This window comes from Musa acuminata, chromosome BXJ1-5, assembly GCF_036884655.1.
Source record: "Musa acuminata AAA Group cultivar baxijiao chromosome BXJ1-5, Cavendish_Baxijiao_AAA, whole genome shotgun sequence".
NCBI lineage: Eukaryota > Viridiplantae > Streptophyta > Magnoliopsida > Zingiberales > Musaceae > Musa > Musa acuminata.
Window position 1 is genome coordinate 37,056,880 of NC_088331.1, and position 8,740 is coordinate 37,065,619.

An 8,740-nucleotide genomic window follows, 5' to 3' on the forward strand; every position below is an offset into this window, starting at 1 on the left:
TCGTCGGAGGAGGAAGCCAAAAGTGGAGTAGGTCAAGACTGACCGAACCACTCTAAATCTCTAGTTTGCTTTTACCTTGAGCACTTTTCCATTACTGCAAACCTCCTACATTGCTACTGCCCTCTGCGCCTTTACGAACGAGTTTCTAAGCTCTGATCTTTCAGAATCTGCATTCAAACGTAAATTGTGTTTTCGTACGATCTTCACACTGCAGTTTACGCTTACATTCGGATTCCATTTATAACTGCAAATTGCTTTCTACGTAAAACGCTTTTCAAGGTTCAAAACTACCTTTAGACGCAAAACTACATTTAGACGTAAAATTACGTTTAGACGTAAAACTGCGTTTAGATGCAAAACTGCGTTTAGACGTAAAACTGCGTTTAGACGTAAAACTACGTTTAGACGTAAAACTGCGTTTAGACGCAAAACTGCGTTTAGACGTAAAACTGCGTTTAGACGTAAAACTACGTTTTGACGTAAAACTGCGTTTGGACGTAAAACTGAGTTTAGACGCAAACTGCGCTTAGACGCAAACTGCGCTTAGACGCAAACTGTGCTTAGACGCAAACTGCGCTTAGACGCAAACAGTGTTTAGACGCAAACTGCGCTTAGACGCAAAACTGCGCTTAGACGCAAACTGCACTGTGATTCTGCTTTTACATCAAAATCATTTTTTATCGGACGAACGTAGCTTTAGCTTTTTAATTGCTGTAAGATTTCCGCTGCACTAATTCACCCCCCCCCCCCTCTTAGTGCTCTCGATCCTAACATAGATATCCATCATTTAGCAACTTTTGAATCATTCCCTTATGGATATGACCTAGCCTACAATATTCATGATATATGGAGCAGTGTCTTGCATAAACAAACCTTTATGCAATATTCCTCTCGTCAATCTCCCATCGGCTTTGCTAAAATTTACAATAAATTATAGATGTGATAAGCAATACTGGTATCCAATACCAATGCACTATCACAAAAATCTAACAATTGGAGATTGATCATGAATGTACCTGAAGCTTCTCTAAGCTTCTATTTTGCCCTCTCTGCAAGGTACTCTTTGCAATTCCTCTTCCAGTGCCCATCTTTACCATAGTGGAAGCATTGGCCTTTGTCCTTTACTGGGTCTTTCTTAGCAACCTTTGCTTTACCTGGTCTGCCCCTTGCCCTTTCCCTTCTTAAGGGATATTTCTGCTTTCCTTTTCTTTCTAGTCTCACCAGTATAGAGAACTGGCTTCTCTTTCTTAATAGTACTCTCTGCCTCCCTCAACATATTGAGGAGCTCTGGGAGAGTCACCTCAAGCTTGTTCATATTAAAATTCATTATGAACTGTGAAAAGGAATCTGGTAGGGACTGAAGCACAATGTCCACACACAAGTTATCCTCTAGGACCATTCCTAGACCTGTGAGTTTCTCTATCCACTCAATCATCTTTAGGACATGGTTCTGAACCGGTGTCCCCTCAGTCATCCTAGCGCGGAAAAGGCTCTTGGATATCTCATATCGTTGAGTCCTTCCCTGTTCCTCAAACAATTTGCGGACATGTAGGAGAATGGATCTGGCATCCATCTTTTCATGTTATCTCTGTAACTCAGGAGTCATAGAGCCCAACATATAGTACTAAGCAAGAGTGGAGTCATCAATGTACTTCATGTAGCGAGTGATCTCATCCTCGTTTGCCCCTTCTTCGGGCGTAGGTATCACTGTATCAAGGACGTACACGATTTTCTCCGCTGTGAGAACAATTCTCAAGTTACGGAGCCAATCCGTATAATTTGGACCAGTGAGGCGGTTGACATCAAGTATGCCACGTAAGGGATTTGAAAGCGACATTTTCTGAAAATAAAGATGCAGCAGAAATGAATAACATGCAGATTTTGTAAGAAATAAACTATCAAGATATGGACTTCTATCTTAATATGCTCCCACTATTTTACTAACGAGTCACGCGACGCCCTTAGCACGTGAAACGGAAGTCTCCGGCAGACTTCTAGTGGGGATCATGATCCAATCAGCATCTTAGTGTAACCTCGAGGGACTCGACCAATCACACTAAGCCTAAAAGGTAGGCAACTCTTGCCGATCACAACTCCTTGTGATTCCCGTCCTGTTCGGCCTCCGAATCACCATGGTCTCGAGGGACTCGACCAACCATGATGCTCGGTTAAGTCAACACCTTCGTTACAAGATGAGTCTGATTTGATGATATACCCTCGAGGGACTCGACCAAGCATACCATGCCCTCAGGTCACCGGTGACATCTCTATGTCGTAAGCAAGATAGCGAATCACGATATAGGTGAGTCTTGAGGGACTCGACCAACTCAACCTACATCGGGAATCGGTTCCTACTCATAACGATAAAAGGCCACGTGGGTCAATCTAATTACCTCACGTTTACCGACTTAATATTATCGAGAGATGTTTCTATGATTTGGTCTCCTAATATGACATGTCACACATATACATATTTAATATATATCTACATCGCATGCAAAATATATATATATATATATATATATATATATATATATATATATATATATATATATATATATATATGTATAAACAATCACACCAAATGATCATGGATCATAACCTAATATGATTAGGCCCGAGCCAGTAGGCCTAATCACACACATCAAGATCTATGTGTGCAACGGTGCATCTCCATGTCCTGTGATCGTCCATCTCGTCCTCGTCGGTTCCGTCGACATTATGATGCATCTCCATGCATCACGATCGTCCGTCTCGTGGGTCCCGCTATCGCATCCACGCTCCCGCTGCGCCTCCTCATGTGATTACAACTTAATCATAGGCATGCAGGCCCGATAATAAACGAGAAATATAATAGAGGCTCGCAGACCTCAATAATAATAATCACAAGTACACACATCACACGGTCCATGATCATCCGTCCACACATCATACATCACATGTATAATTAATCATCATCATGTAGGACTACTAGATAATAAAAAATAATAATAATCAACTAAACTTTTTAATTAATTAATATTTTCTGAAATCAGGGACATGTAGGGAATTTCTCAATTCCTAAGGGTATTTTCGTAATTTGGACAAAAGATAGAAACTGAAATTTCTCAAATTCCGAGGGGCAAAACTATCTTTTGCCCAGAAAACCCTAATGCCCTACTCCCCTTTGCTACTGCCGCCGCCGCCGCCACCCTGCTGGCGGCGGCCTGTGCGGCGGGGCGAGGGCGCTGCCGCCACAGGTGGGCTCCCCCGCGGGCGGTTCTGCCGGCGGGGCAACGCCCGCAACCGCCCCTGTGGGGGGGGGGGGGGGGGGTTTTCGCCCGCTACCCTGCGGTGCCTCACCCCGCGGGAGAAGCGGCCGCAGGCGCCTCTGCCCGCGGGCTGCCAGCCCCGCCGGACGCATGCCTGCTGCAAGCAGGCCGTCGGCCGGCTGCTGCAGACGCAGCCCCTGTGCTGCCCGCCTTCGGTTGCGCTACACACACGCAAATCGAGGGCAGCAACTGTTGCTGCCCTTCCTTGTTTTTGCGTCAACGATTTTGACATCAAAATTCTTCCTAAATATAACACACGCAGTTCAAAACCAATCATTCGCACAAATAACCTAGCTCTGATACCACTGTTGGGAAATCTTGGGGGTGACATCACATGCGCAGCGGAAGAACAAGAAAACAAAATCCCCGATTCCCAAAAAGATGTTCGTCGTCGTGCGAAGATTGGTGCGCAAAATCCACGAAACTCAAAACTGCGTATAGAGTAGATTGTGTTACCTAGGGAGATCGTATATCCTTGTTTCCTTGTAGATCTTTAGGAGAGGGTGAAGGAGGTCAAGTGTCCTCCTCTCTAGCGGTGATCCACACAGCAGGGTTGCGACGACGCTCCTCAAAACTCCAGGCCTGCTCTGAGGTGGAGCGGGAGAGGAGAATAGGAAAGGCAAGCAAAGACTCTAGCCTTTGAGGCTCTGAATCCCTTCTATTTATAGAGATCCCTTGTCAAACCCTAATGGGTCCTCCTCCCCTAATGGGTATTGGATCTGCATCCAATAGGACAAGGGCTCAGTCGGATATCTCATATCTGAACCTCTACTCATCACAATGCCTACCATATGTGTGTGACCCTCTAGGCTCAATATCGAGCTGGCCGTGAGTCATACCTGTCAGAACTCCTTCTAACTCAGTGAATTATTATCTCTGTAATAATTCACTCGACTCATCGACTACGAACATACTAGGCCACTACGCCGTAGTCCCCAGACGATACAGGGGAATCCAATCCATTGGACCTGTCTGTCCTCAGTTACCGTGTACCTATAGTCCCTTATCCATCTAATATCCCAGAGACCGTATATCGAGCATGGTGTTGTTAGACCCATACGGTTTCTACTCGAGTCTCGCTCTAATCGGATTCTCCCGGAGAACTCTTTCTCTCTCAACCCGAATGACCCTGACTAGGGATTTGTCTGAGCAAGAACACATGGGATATTCCTCTCATGACGCCGAGAGTGGATGATCCTCTATCGACACTCAATAGCCCTCGTAAGGTCGACTACCACTCCCAATGACCAGCTGTATTAGATCTGGGACAGCCAAACCTATAAGTCTGGTATCAAAGAGTGGAGCACTCATACAAGACATCCTTGGTGTCTCAAGTCTAAGGACTAGATACACCACTAGGACTACGAAATCACTGTCTGACAATAAGGCATTATCAACCATCCAGCATTCCGTAAGCGGATCAATCAGTGAACTCATTCTCCAATGAGCACCTGTACTGTATCCCTAGTGTCCCTACATGAGCAGCTTTGAGACCAACTGCATCCATCATATGGACGGGTATACAGCACACCAGTCTATCCGGTTATCACGATGTCCCTCTCAAGTAACCTATGACCGGGATTATTTAGGATATGTGTTTAAAGGTGAATCGATCTCATTATCGTGATCTCATCACGATCCAATTCCCATTGCACAAATCCAAGGATATCACAATATATATATGCACATGTGCAATAGCTATAAAGTGATATACGCCAAAATATAATAAGCAAAAAAGATTCTGTATCAAGTCACATGTGCCATCACTCACGTGATTGGCTTGCTGGGCACCTATGACTAGCAGTAGCATCCATCGTAACTATGGCCTTCTCCTCCGGCATTGACTTCACATCATTAGAGGTGTACCTTCCTATCTTAAACCCTAAATATTAAACTCTAAACTCTAAATCCTCAATGCTAAACCCTAAACCTCAAACAACAATACTAAACCCTAAACATTAAACCCTCAGCTCTAAAACCTAAACTTAAAATATCGAACACTCAACCCTAAACCCTCAACCTACAACCTGAAAACCTAAACCCTCAACCCTCAACAATAAATCATAAACCCTCAACCCAAAACCTCAAACCCTGAACACTAACCCATAAACCCTACACTCTCAACTCTAAACCCTCAACCTTAAATTTTAAATTATAAACCTTAAACCCTAAAGCCTCAACTTTAAATCCTATACCTTGAACCCTCAACCCTAAACCCTAAACCCTAAACCATAAACCCTCAACCTTAAACCTTAAATCTATAACCCTAAATCGAAAATACTAGACCCTCAACTCTAAGTCACCTTTCCATCTACTCCGATCTTCTTTCTGAAGATCCATTTGTAACCAATGGGTACAATACACTTGGGTGTATCATGTTGAATCTCATATTTTGATGATGAAATCAATTAATAAGTTTGTTATCTAATATGTGTTTTGAGTGTCATAGGACTATTTTCGATCATGGAGAGATAATTTAATTAAAGCCGGAAGAATCAATGTTGGGCAGAAGTGAAACAAGTTAGAAGATTAGACGTCTAGCTGAATGATTGGTCGAGATGTTGGCAGAAGGCTTCGTGCTATGAGTTTGAGCTTCGGGCCAAGAAGATCATACATTATGCTAAAGAGATCCAATGTCGGGGGAAGACATGCCGATTGTGCAATATGCCAAAGGAGAGGATAATGCGTCGAAGGGTCGAACGAAGTGCTAGATGAACCAAAATATCTTTTACAAATAAAGAAAGAAAGGCTCTTGAAAGACCCTCAATTGATGAAGACATCTGAGTAGTTTCCATCATGATTATGGCCATGACATAGAGGACTATCATGACTTGAAGGAACAAACCAAAGGACTCATTCATTGGGGACACCATGAGAGGTTCGTCCGAAGGCACCGGGAGGAGATAGCTTCTTAGGTCGTAAAGTCTACACCCAAGTTGCCACTGAAAAGCGCTTGAGGTTAGAAGACGACTTAGAAATAACATTTAAAGAAGAAGAGATGGAGTACCTCAATCCAAATTAAGATGATGCCTTTGTAGTCTCCGTAAGGATGATTAATGCCCGAATAAAGAGGGTTATGATTGATATAAGTTGAGCTATCGATATCCTCTACTTTGATACTTTTTAAAAGCTTGAGCTTTTGGCTAACGATCTCATCCCTATGATTTCTTCATTGATGGGGTTCATTGGCGCCTCTATCTCCCCTCTCTAGACCCTAAGCCTACATATTAAAGTTGGGGATGAGCCTTGCTCTAAATAAATGATGACCAAATTTATAATAGTCGATATTCCTTTAGTGTACAATGCGATCATAGGTCGACCCATACTCAACAGGGTGAGGGCAATAGTGTCGACATACCATATGGTTATATATATATATATATATATATATATATATATATATATATATATATATATATATATATATATATATATATATATATATATAAATATATATATATATAAACGACCATTCATCATCTGACATATAATCACTATGTGAAAGTTATCATAGATGGAAAAGGTCCATGTTATCCTTCACTCATCTACTCACATGGACAAAATTGTAAGAGAGAGACATTGGGACAATTACAAATTGTCCCCTCTAAGGCCAGGTGACACCTTGAGAGTTTGATACTTTTACTTCAGAGTCACCTCAGTCACCACCCCAAACACTCCTATGTCTTTAGATTTGGACAATGTCGGATTGACACAGATATCAATAATGATTTTTCTACGTTAATAATATAAATTATTTTATTAATAAAATAAAATATGGTAACACACCACCCACACATTATGTGAGAAAATAACATAAATTACTAATCCATTTTCTAGTTATCTCTATTACATTGTATTAGGCTCCTTTTATAAGCCTAAGTACTACAAAAGAGAGATTTAGAAATAAAAAATCATAATTACATCAAACTAAATAAATAATTTGTTCTTTCCTTTTTGGAAGAAGATAACATCCTAAATTTATCTTGAAAATAATCTTCTAAATTTTATTTATAATCATAAGTTAATTTCTTTATTTTTTTCATATTTTCTTTCTTTGTAATCTAGAAACTATATTAGAATTATTTCACATATCGCAACTTGTGATCGAGAAATAGTAGCTCCTTAACTAATTGAATTTATTCAAATAAGATATAAACTAATTAGGTGCATATCAGACTCCCCCTATTGACGCGACACGTATCAAACTCCTCCCATAAGTGGGTGTGCGTTGTAAGCTTCTAAATTAATTTAATTAACTTTTTATTTCTAAACTAAAATACGCTTATTTATTTTCTAACTAAAATAAAATAAATATTCTTATCAAGAATTTTAATAAAATAAAATAATATTTTTTATATTAATATCGTTAAAATATAAAATATTTCCCATAATACCTTTAAGTAATATTTCCTATAACAATAAGGCATAGTTTTATTATTTTTAATTAATACAAAATCAAAGATAGAAATTAAAATCTCATACATTTTTATAAATCTTCCTCTTCTCCTATTTAGTTGGTTGGAATTATCATCTTCTCATCCATCTTAAGTGATCAAAGAATTTCATTGTGCGAAAAGATTTGTGGAGGTATTCTAAATAGGTTCCTCATCTAAACCAGAGAAAGAGTTCGATCGTGGGGAAAGATTTGAGGAGGTTTTCAATTCTAAGTAAGCTATTTAATTATTTCATATTTTAAATGATAATATGTTCTGTTATTAAGATTAATTATATGAATATATTTTTATGCATATTATACCATATTCAAATCTTAATTCACCTTCATTCATGAAAATATGCAATCGACTCTTGGCATAAATAATTGTAGAAATTCTCTTTCTAACCGATGTTAAATAAAATTTTGAACTATAATATGATGTTAAATAATTAATATTATCAATTTTATTTGTTAAGATAATGTCACAAAATTATTATATTTTATTATTTTCAATTTTATCTATTTTATTCAATTATTTAGATGAACTCTAAAATTTATAAAAAATGAAAATTAGATAGGGTAGTGTTGGAACTGACTCAACTCAGATCGGATCAAGGCTTGGGCGCGAGCCCGATCCAAATGGGTCTGGTTCGATTCCTAGTTTTCCCAGTGGCTGAACCTAATTTGAGTCTCAGCGTGGGTGGATTGGCAAAGACCAACGGCCAACCCAAGTCGAGGTAAGCATAATTAGGTCGGTTTAGGCTTATTAAGCTCGGCTCAGTCCTGATTCGATCTAATTCTGGTCAGTTCAAACTCATTTTGGTGGTTTCAATCCGATATCATATCGGTTTACAGATCGATTCTGACTTGTTGAGTCTGGTTCAAGGAGAAATTAAACCTAATTAGAGTCGGTTTAGCCTGGTTTAATATCAATTGGGCAGAGTTAGAGCCGGTTCAGTGTGTGGTTCAACGGAGGCCAAATTCATTCGACCAT